Genomic DNA, 12,909 nt, shown 5'->3' with positions numbered 1-12,909 from the left:
AAAAAAATTGATTAGTAAATTGCAACTTCAGTAACTTTGTTTGTACTGAGGAAAGTTTAGAAAAGTCGACTAATTTTGAGCAACTCATTTTCTGGATCTGGATCTTTGTAAAAACCGTTTATTGATTTATTTACTTTCATATTTGAAAAATAAAATATTATTTAATAAATTTTTTACTGTGGTTAAGTCACAAAAATTTAATATGATGACAATTTTAAAAGTAAAATAAAAAAGTAATAGAAACAAAAATGCAATAATTTAATTGTAAATGTCAAATAATGTTATCTAATATCCTTATAATTTTAAAAGGCTTACAATCACAACAATCTTACTATGTCAAATTTTAACTGTTAATTTTTAATAAAATCTAGGAAAAATTTAATATTCTAAATTTAATGCTTTAATTTTTCAAATTTTTTGTCTTTCAACAGTAAATTTTTGACGTCAGGAAAAATTTTAATTTGATATATTTTTGCCATACTTGCACAGAATCATATCAAAATTTATAACTTGATTTTATCTCCTGATTCTTAATAAAATCTGAAAGAAATTTAATATATTAAATTTGATACTTTACGTTTTCAGTATTTTTTGTGTCTTTTAATATTTTTTGTTACATATGTTCTAATAAAATGTTTCCAATTTTTCTATATTTAAATTTAACAAGCGGCTTTTTAAAAGTTAACAACTTTTCCTAACAACATTTTTGTTTTTTAATATGATGTATTTTGTTATATTTACACAGAATCATAGAAAAATTTATTATTATCAAAGAACAATATAATTATAATAATATAAATTACTACAAATTAGTAATTAGATATTAAATATTTCTATTAAAAAAGTTTAAAATTTGTTAATTTGTACAAATATTTTGGAACAAAATAATATAATAAAAAATGTAATAGACTAAATCAAAATTAAATTACAATAATTTTGTTAATGTTTATTTACATATTTTTTAATTGTAATTTAATCGAATTTTTTTGGATTTCCAAATAGTACTTTATATTTCAATATTTAACTGAGTTTTACAAATTTTGAATAACAAACATTATCTTATATATAAAATTTTCTTGATTTTCTTCTGGTCGAAAAATATGACATTAATTTTGTAAAAAAACTGTTTTTGTATTTAAAAAAAGAAACAATTAAGAAAAATCCAATATAAATTTAAAAAAATATTCAAAAATTCATAATTAAAAAATTCAAATCAGGTTTTTTTAATTATAACTTGATTTTAACTCTTGATTTCTAATTAAATCTGTAAGAAATTTAATGCCTTACTTTTTCAGACTTTTTTGTGTCTTTTAAAATTTTCTGTTACATGTATAAAATTCTTTTTTGTTTCTTTAAGCTCCTAAAAAAGCAATACACTTTTTCCAGTTTTTTTTTAAATGTCATAAGCAGTTTTTTTAAAAAGTTACTGATACATTTTTGACGTTCTGAAAACCTTTAATATAATGTATTTTTGTTATGTTTACACAGAATCATGATGATGATGAAAAATGATTAAGCTTAAATAAAATAAAAATAATAGAGAGAAAAATGCGGAATTTTTTTTCCTTATCAACTGTTAATCAATTTAATATTATTAATTTATTGCTACAAATTAGTATATAATATTAATTTAGTATTAATTTCAAAAATTATTAATTTGTTCTTTTTAGATATATTTTTTTACTCAATATATTTTGGAACATTCAAAAATAATATAATACAAAAATGTAATAGACTAAATCAAAATCAAAATTAAATTATGTTATTGTTTATTTTTATATTTTTAATTGTAATTTAATCGATTTTTTTAGACTTCCGAATTGTACTTTATTTTTCAATATTTTACTATTTTTTATATATTTTTGTATGTTTTGTTCAATTTTTTTATTTAAAGAAAGAAAAATCAAAATTTAAAATAATATAAAAAAAAATTCATAATTAAAAAAACCTGAAAAATTAAAAATAAAATGAATCAAATTTGTAAAAAATCAATTATTTTTCTATGATTTCTCAAAAATCAATTATTTTTCTATAATTTGATTTTTGACAAATCTGATTTTATTTTTAATTTTTCAGATTTTTTGATTATAAATTTTTGTATATTATTTTAAATTTATATTATATTTGATTTTTCTTCATTTTTTCTATTTTAAAATGAAAAACAGTTGTTTTTTACAAAATTACTATCATATTTGTGACCAAAGGAAAATCAGGAAAATTTTTAATATTTTTGGACAAGAAAATGTATATAAAAAAGTACAAATTAACAATTTTTAAGGAATAAGGAATAAAATTTCGCCTTTTTCTCTCTATTATTTTTAATTTTTTAATAATGATGTTTAAATATTTTTCTTTTTTTTTTTGTTAAAATCATATTATTCTTAATATCAATGATTAATCAATCAATTTAATATTATTAATTTATTATTTCAACGATAAATTACTACAAATTAGTATTTAGATTCCAAAATATTCGTTCAAAAACTTTAAAAATTGTTAATTTTTACTTTTTTATATATTTTTTTGACCAAAAATATTTTGAAACAATATAATAATTTTTCATATTTTTGACCAGAAGAAAATCAGGAAAATTTTTAATGTGTTTTAATGTTTGTTATTCACATATCAAAATGTATAAAAAATAGTAAAATATTGAAAAATAAAATACTATTCGGAAATCCGATTTAAAATTGTAACTTAAGAACATCACAAGAAACTTCACACTAATAGAAATTTAAATCAATGGATTAATCTATCTTCTATGAGGACCCTGTGTATATAAATTCCATCTAATCTGTGACTTTAGATATATTTTTTTAATTCAATTTAAACACAATTTCCTAATATTTTCTGATCAATAAATTTTTAATTTGGTATGTATCATATTTCGTCAATAAAATATTATCTAGCAAAATTCTTGTTCGTGGAATTTTAAGCATACAATATTTCCCTCGTTAATTAAGTTCAACCTTTCAATCATCTTTAAATTTTCCCTTGTCAATTATTATTTTTTGCCTGTAGAATTTATAATGCTCAAAGTTTTTATCATGTTCACTCTATTAGGTATTCAATAAACAACAGTAATAAATAAATTCAAATATTAACAGTAAGAGACAAAGATTTTTAAGAAAATGTTACCGATTTAAAGTTTTTATGCGTAATAGTTTATTTTTATTATCAATTTACTAGAATATGAATAAAATATAAAAGTTCTCTCAGCGTTATATCACTATCGGAGTGTTTTGAAACGAATTCTAGGATAGATGAAAATAGGTATTTCTTATTTTTCCTGCGTTATTCAATATGCATTCGTACACATAACAAATATTGCTCGTGCAAATACTAAACTTTTTATTGTTTGATATTCCGTACCAATAAATTTAAAAATAAGGATAACACTCAACGTTCGATTTGTCGCGGTTATTATTTATTTCCAACTTTTGATTGACACTTGATTAGCGAATTGCATTATACATTTAGGAAAATGAGTTTCCGTGTTATAAGTCGGCCGACAAATAATGGAATTGAAAATAATAAAAAAACACATTGCCGAAAAGGGGACTGTCAATCTGCCAAGGACAACAATTTTTAGGGGCGGAGAACCCCTTAAAGGATGCTCTTCAACCCTTTTTAATAAACACCGTATTCCATACAGGTTGATTTTTTAAATTGCATCGCTGAAAGGATCGATAACGTTGTCCGGTGGTAAATGTGCGTTAGTGATGAGTTTTTCTAAACATAGAACGGGGATTTATTGTGAACTCTGATCCCATCCAAAATATCAGGATGACCTATACACTCGCAAAGTTTAAGCGGGATTAACGGTCAATAACATTATGATATAAACTTTGTTTTCGTCGAGCCGGGCTGAAGTTTGAACGTTTCAAAGTGTGAAAAATAAATAATTTATAAGTGGCAACCAATAAGAGACGCAGAATACACGTAACGTAATATTCTTTGATGTGAAATGAGATCAGGTTTGTATTAAAGAAAGATGTAAACGACCCTGGATGTCAGAATTCCGCTTCGCGCCAGTCAGAATCTTATTTATTTTTATTTTCAATCTGTGAAATCCGGTATAGACACTAACATGACTCGCTTTAAAACGGATGCTCGATTCATGTAATTTGCACAGCCCCACATTCACCTTGCTTATTATTGAAACACGAATTTTTACACGTATAATTTTATCTTACGTCTTCTGGAAGCTTTCGTTTCGCAGCCGGGGAAAAAAAAAACACTGTGAAAGAATTCTGGATGGAAATACGAGTCAGACGTACTTAAGTGGTTCCAATTTATATATTGTGAATTATTTTCTATGATAAAAAATACTTTCTCTCTCTAATTTCGTAAATTAGTTCTGATTTTAAATACAGGAAACACCCCCACTTAACTTTTTTTATTTGTGACTTGGTTTTTACGAATAATAGCTCAAAAGGCAGTTATTAAAATGCATTCTGCTTCCCATTTCTGTATCAACAGACAGAGGGCCATTATAACATTTTTATAATTAAAAGTGAACAAAATTAATTAGTATACTTTTTATGGAAGACTCCATTGAATTTAACTTCTTTCAATATGGATGTGTATCCAATTCCACATAAAAATAATGGATTTTGGACAAAATTTGAAATGACATTTTTCTAAAGAATTTATTTCTTCTGTACTAACTTAAAGCATTACTTTTCACAAGGTTTAATTGTAGAAAACTTTTTACAGGCACTATTTTTTGTAATATATCTCAAAAATTCTCCTTAAAATTCGAGATAATGTATATAACTTTTTTAAAACGAAAATCGTAGTCAAATTTCTTTTTAAAATGTCTAAAAAATCAAAATTTTCAAAAATAAATAAATTATTATGTTTTAAATTATATCTGATATATGATATTTTTGGTAAATTTCAAGATAATTAATATCGTTATCATATAACAAAGTCGACAATATTAAATATCTCAAAATGTATAAGATATATTATTATATCTTAGCAAAAAATAATTTAGAATATCACAAATTATATATTTTTTGAAAACTTTATTTTGAATTTATCTTAAAAATGTAAAAAAAAATAATTTTTTCCAAAAATATCTTATGTAATTTGTGATGAAATACATTATCTCTAGTTAAGATATAACGATATTTTTGGTAAATTGCAAGATAATTAATATTGTTATCTGTGTAACAAAGACAAATATAAATATATTTTAGCTAAAAATAATTTAGTAAATAAATTATATATTTTTGGAAAGCTTAATGCTGAATTTATTTTCAAAATATTGAAAAAAATCAACTTCTAAAATATGTTATATATCTCATGATACAATAATTCATCTTTATTTAAGATATGGCAATATTTGTGTTAAATTCGATATAATTGTACACATATTGTTATCTATGTACCAAAAATGACAATATTAAATATCTCGAAATGCGTCAGAAATATCTTTATGTTTTAGCTAAAAATAATTTAGTAAATAAATTATATATTTTTAAAAAGCTTAATGATGAATTTATCTTCAAAATATTGGAAAAAAGCTTTCCAAAAATATATTATATTACTCGTCACATAATAATTTATTTTTGATTAAAATATGAGAATATTTGTGGTAATTTCGAGATAATTAATATTACTGTCTAAGTACCAAAAACTACATTATTAAATATCTCGAAATGTATCAGAAATATATTTATATTTTAGCTGAAAATAATTTAATACTTCATAAATTATATATTTTAGGAAAGCTTAATGCTGAATTTGTGTTTAAAATATTGAAATATATCAAGTTTTCTAAAATTATGTTATATATCTCGTACAATAATTCATCTTTAATTAAGATATGACGATATTTGAGGTAATTTCGAGATAATTAATATTGTTATCTACTTGGCAAAGACGACGTTATTCATTATTCGAAATGTATCAGAAATATCTTTATATTTCAGCTAAAAATAATTTAATAGAAAAATAGAAATAATACCATAGATCATATATTTTAAGAAAACTTAGTGTTGAATTTATCTTAAACATGTTGGAAAAATTAAGCTTTCCAAAAATATATTATATATCTCATCATACAATAATATATCTTTAAATGGCATCTTTATGGCAATATTTGTGGTAATTTCGAGATAATTTGTTATATATGTAACAAAAAAGACAACATTAGATATCTCTAAATGTGTCAGAAATATATTTATGTTTAAGATAAAAAATAATTTAGTACATCATAAATTATGTATTTTTAGAAAGCTTAAAGTTGAATTTATCTTCAAAATATTAGAAAAATCAAACTTACAATAATACAATAATTTATCTTTAGTTAAGATATGACAATAATTTTGGTAATTTTGAGATAAATAATATTGTAATATATCTAATAAAAATTATATAATTAAATATCTCTAAATGTATCAAAAATATCTTTAAATTTTAGCTAAAAATAATTTAGTACATCATAAATTACATATTTTAGGAAAGCTTAATGTTAAATTTGTCTTCAAAATGTCAGTTTTCCAAAATTATGTTTTATATGTCGTGATACAATAATTCATCTTTAATTAAGATATTTAAAATAATTTCGAGATAATTATTATGTATGTAAAAAATGACAATATTCAATATCTTGAAAAGTACCAGAAATATCTTTGATTGAGGTAAAAATAATTTAATATATCACAAATTATACATTTTAGGAAAAATTAATGTTGAATTTATCTTCAAAATGTCGTAAAAAATCAAACTTTCCAAAAATATATTATATATTTCGTAATACAATAATTCCATCTTTAATTCAGATTTGACGATATTTCTGGTAATTTCGAGATAATTAATATTGTTATCTATGTAACAAAAAGGACAATATTAAATATCTCTAAATTACCAGAAATATCGTCATATCTTAAAAATAAGTTAGTACATCAAAAATTATATATTTCTAGAAAGCTTAATTTTGAATTTATCTTTAAAATGTTCGAAAAAATCAAACTATCCAAAAATATAGATGCTTGTGATATAACAAATTATCTTTAGTTAATATATGACCATATTTCTGACAAAAAAACAAGATATTTTAAAAACAATATTAAAGAGACATTTTTTGAGAGTGTCTAATAAAAAAGTGGCTATAAAAAGTACACGAACAATATTATAAAAAAAATGCAATAAACATTTTAAAAAAATTATGTTCTAGACACTTAAATCACCGTCTAAAATATTTTAGGGTACACCCTGAATATTATTTCATTCACATATACAAAACTAGTTTCTGTTGTTTCTCTTCAAAAGATTTTAATTTGATAACAGCTTACCACTAATTAATTAAATCCCAGACGCTCAAAGAATATATTAATGGTGCATTCTAAACGTACGTACACATTACACAAACTGAAAAAAAAAAATTCACTATGTGCGATGCATAAATTTAATTAAAATAACAAATGCGTCAGTGCAAGACAGGTCGAAAATTTTCTTAACTTGACCTCGTTACCTAGATTTTATTATGGGGTTCGAGCACACTTACTACTCCTAATATGCAAATTCGAGAGGTATTTTGTGTATATACTTACTCTTTCCCATTATGTAATACCACTCACGTTCATTTTAACTTTAAAGACTTCATTTAATGGCTCAAATAAATGTTTCCTATTGGTTTAATTTCGGTTTTATTTTTGGCTGCATGGAGAATGTACGGATTAGCATATATCATCAGATTTTCTTGGTACTTGTTTTAGTCAATGTAAATTACATTAGGCACTGGTGAAAGTAATTTACCTTTTTAACGGTTAACTTTAAAATAACTTTTATATGGCAATAATCACCAGTTTAATGGTTTTATTCAAGTACACGTTTTACACAGAACTTATAACAACAAATGAATTTCTGGAGGAATTTATAAATTTGGACGTTATTTAATTTATTATAAAGCCCCTAGAGGGTTTATCTAAAAATTTATGAGAAAATAATAACCAAATATTTATGTTATTATTGACTAAATTTAGGCTAATATAAATATAACAGTAGCAGAAATAATGTCTATGATTTTTTCTATTTTCTATGATAAATCAATAAATTCTCAATATCAATAAATTATCAATATTTTATTAAATTTAACTGCTAATTAATTAAAAACGTCCCCCTTTTTACCTCATTTTAAGTTTTCATGATTTTTCTAAGCCCAATTAATGATATTATAATTTATATGTGTATGTGTTAAAAATATTATTTATTTTTAAACTTATTACAATTACACTATAATTAAATTGGACTGTAACAAGTAAATAAACAAATGGGATTTCATAATTAATTTATATATTTATTTATATTTTATTTGCCCATGTATATTTCCATTTAATATTATTTATTAATTAAAGGAGCAAGTCGATGAATGTTTTATAAAATATAAATATTGAAGGAATTTATAGGCTTAATTTTATTCTAGCATTATTTGTAATTTATTCATATATTTTTAAATTATAAATTTACAACAACAATCATCATTTTTGATAATTTTCTTATCTTGAATTAAGATATAATGATATTTTTGGTAATTTCGAGATAATTAATATTGTTGTCTATATAACAATGACGATAATATTAAATATCTCAAAATTGATCAGAAATATCGTCATACCTTAGCAAAAAATAATTTAGTACATCATGTATTATATATTTTGTATTTACCTTCAAAATTTCTATAAAAACTGAGCTCTCCAAAAATATATTATACACTTCGTAATATAATAAATTATCTTGAATCAAGATATAACGATATTTTTAATAATTTTGAGATAATTATTATTGTTATCATAAATTATATATTTTTGGAAAGCTTAATTTTGAAGTTGCTTCCAAAATTTCTATAAAAACTGGGCTTTCCAAAAATATATTATATAATTTATGATATAATAAATTACCTTGAATCAAGATATAATGATATTTCTAATAATTTTAAGATAATTGTTATTGTTATCATAAATTATATATTTTTGGAAAGCTTAATATTGAATTTGCCTCAAAAATTTCTATAAAAATTGAGCTTTCAAAAAATATATTGTATAATTCGTGATATAATAAATAATCTTGAATCAAGATATGACGATATTTATAATAATTTTGAAATAATTAATATTTTTTCTATGTAACACATTCGACAGTATTAAATATTTCAAAATTTATCAGAAATATGGTTACGCCTTAGCTAAAAATAATTTAGTACATTATATATTGTTGGAAAGTTTAATTTTGAATTTGCTTTAAAAATATCTATAAAAGTTGAACTTTCCACATATATAACATGTGTTATAATAAATTATCTTGAATTAAAATATAACGATATCATTAAAAATTTATTAAATATCTCAAAGTTTATTAGATATATCGTTATGCTTTGGTTAAAAATTATATTTTTATATAATTTATATATTATTTTTGGAAAGATTAATTCTGAATGTCTACAAAAGTTGAGCTTTCAAAAATATAACTTGTTATATGATAAATTATCTTGAAGATATAACGATATTTTTGGTAATTAATATTGTTTTATTTAATAAAAAGAGCAATATTGAATATCTAGAAATGTATCAGAAATATCATTATATATCAGTAAAAAATAATTCAGTATATCATAAATTATATATTTTATTTATTTAATATTATTTATTAATTAAAGTCGAAAGATATTTTATAAATTTACAAATTTAATTTTATTCTATTTATTATCTATTATTATTTTTTGTTAGTTTCATTTGAAATTTATTTAAATATTTTTTAAATTATAAATTTACAACAATAAATAGTCATGAATTTCTTATAATTTACTTTACTTAATTATCTTTCTAAACTATTTAGAATATATTATTTAAGCTTCAAATCCTCTTATTATTTTTGTTCTTTTGTATCTTTTTGTTGAAAATATTATTAACATTTTTAAATATAAATTTAATTTTTCTTCGCTTTATATTTTATTTATGTTCATAAAGCTTTAATTTTAAACGTATTTTAATTAAACTACTGTTAAACGTTGGTTTGCAACAAAGAAGTAAAATGAGTACTAATAATCAATTAGCCTCTTTTATAAATAAATGAAATAAAAATAATAATGAGTTATTGTGGTAATAATTGTCAAAAAGTCACCGCACATTATGGTTTTAGATCCACTAACTGCCTTGAAAAATATAGTACATCCTGAGGTCGTGGGAACATAATCAACTAAATTTTTTGTCAAATTTCCACAATTAAGCCAGCATAATGTAGTCACAGAGCTCGGAAGCCTAAAGCAGTAAATCTTGTGTGTGTTTTTCATCATAAAAGGTAAATTTACTAGTTTACGGTAGTATTATCTGCTGCATTCAATTTAGTTTGCTAAAGGGACCACAGTTATCCTGTTTGCCAAACTTCTTATCTGTTTTAATTTCCCATATACTGATGGTCTCTGGTTTAATTAATTAATATTAAGATAACGATACCTACCTCAATACCAACCTAGACACAGACAAACTATTGCGATGTTTTTAAACCGCTGTTTAATAACTTGTTCAAATAACTGATCCGGCCTTTTCCTCAGGGGCACACCCCAAATTAATGGCACGATTTTTTAAGACGTCAACCGGAGAAATTTAATTAAATTATTCGGCATGAGGGTAGTGGGAGTTATCAGGAAACAAATATAAAAGTCGGGAGTCACGTGTCAACCATCCTCGAGCAAGATAAGAAGGCTGAACTTGAACCTTACGCATTATTTCGTTCTTAGTCCTTTCGGAAATCGACTTGCACCTTATCAGCCATTTAAAATATGTTTTTCGGGTATAATCGGATACGGAATCTCCACTTTCATTTAAGCCACTCGTATAAATATGTTTTTTCATTTCCCTTTATTTCTGTGCAATCAGTGTTTATTACTTTCCTATTTCCTGTGTGGTTGTTGGGTTGGTGGCCGTCGTATACCGGGTGACCAAATAGTGGACGCAGTCTTTTCATTTTTTTCTAGTAAAATTATAAATTTTTTTGAATTTTAAATGTATTTATATATCTTAATGTATACTCCATTCAAACAAGAACGGAGTAAAATACACATATTTCCGTAACCCTTAATCCAATCGTGTTTAAATTTGGTATGTGTTACCCTAAAATACATGCCTATAATTTACTGTAACAAACTTTTCTCATCATGATGCAGTGGATATGTTCTGGAGGCCCTCCCCTTATTTTCGCCCTATTTTCCTCGCTACCGAATATTTTTTAAAACTTTTAAGCTTTTCATATTCTTTGCACAATTTAAAAGAAAAAGGTACTTCTAGGTAGTTCTAATGTCCCCCACAACACGACCTCAAAAATACTCGAGCTTACACGTATTGTAAGGTTAAAAGTGCATTAATTACGCGTGTAAATTGCGCAGGTTGCACGTTCCCCCGTCTGCTTACGCCAAATCGGAAACGTCCTTAGATTTAGTTTATGATGTGAAGGGGGATAAAAATACAATCTGAAAACAAGGGAGCGGGGGCCGCACGGTAAGTGGAAACGATAAAAGGGAAGAAGATGAGTCACCTAAAGCCGTGTGTGGTTCGGGTCCACGTATTGAACTTTGGAAATGTAATTAATATCTTTTTGCTGTTACTAATTAAAGTGGCGAAGACTCTGATAAAATTGCATTACAGTTACAGTAATAGGATTTCGGTGGAACCCATCAAAAGCATTTTATTGGGATTGTTCCAGCTTTCCATTAAGCCTATGAGTACGAGAGATTAACAATTTTCGTCGATTAAACCTAAAGATTGCACATTGCACATCTGTTGACTGACTAACTACGTTCGACCGGTCGATTTCATTTTTATCGTGCTGGCCATTATTGCTTTTCAGTGCAGCAACGTTAATATCTACGTACTTATTGTATCTACGCAATGACGTCCATAATTAAAGTATGCAATAGGAAAATAATGAACTGATCATCATATAATTGATTGATTTCACATGTAACATTTCGTTATGAATATGTCAAACATTTATATTTCACTTAATAGCGACCTATAGTATATTCGCATAAGGTACGGATTAAAGTAAACACAAAGTAATCTTGATTTTCTATAGAGTTCTTTTAAATTAAAGGAATAAAATTCTTACACAAATATAAAAAAGTGTCTTTTGGATACAATAATTTAGAATAAAAGTGAATGTTATCACTAGCAATTTTAAATAAATAAAAATAATAATGATAAACTAATCGTTGCTATCACATAACTAAATTCGTTTCTTCGTACCTAGTTTGAATGGAGTATACATAATATATTCAAGTTATTTTTAAAATAGGTGATCAAAATTTGGGAGCAGTTAGAACACTTAATAATGAAGAAAATCCAAATATTTTTTTTATTCTAAAGTTTCTTCTGAACAAAATACAGCTAACCTAACCTAACATAACCTAACCTAACTTAACCTAACCTAACCTAAACAATTCACAATTGCACACAGAAGTAGATTCTGAGTGGTACTGATTAATATTGACTATCCCACCCATTTTTTAATCAATAGTATCTTTTTTCTTCTAAATTATACAAAGAATATGTACAGCTGATTAGTTTAAAAAAATATTCAGCTTCGTAGAAAAAAGTGAAATATAAACATGTATTTTAAGATGGTACATAGAAAATTTAAGCACGATTGGACCAAAAGTTATTGAAATATGAGAAAAAACAATTTTTGAAATTTAAATTTGTGAGGCTGTATTTTTTTCAGAAGAAAAAAAAAATGTATTTAGATTTTTTTCATTATTGGACGTATTCTAACTGCTCCCAAATTTTGACCTATTTTATAAACATAATGCATAATTTTATGTATACTCCATTCAAACTAGGTATAGATACACTTTGTATAAAATTCAGTTACATCGAAATTTATGATTCAATATATTTGTTGTAT

Source organism: Aethina tumida, chromosome 1 (assembly GCF_024364675.1).
Source record: "Aethina tumida isolate Nest 87 chromosome 1, icAetTumi1.1, whole genome shotgun sequence".
Taxonomy (NCBI): domain Eukaryota; kingdom Metazoa; phylum Arthropoda; class Insecta; order Coleoptera; family Nitidulidae; genus Aethina; species Aethina tumida.
This window is presented reverse-complemented; position numbering follows the sequence as displayed.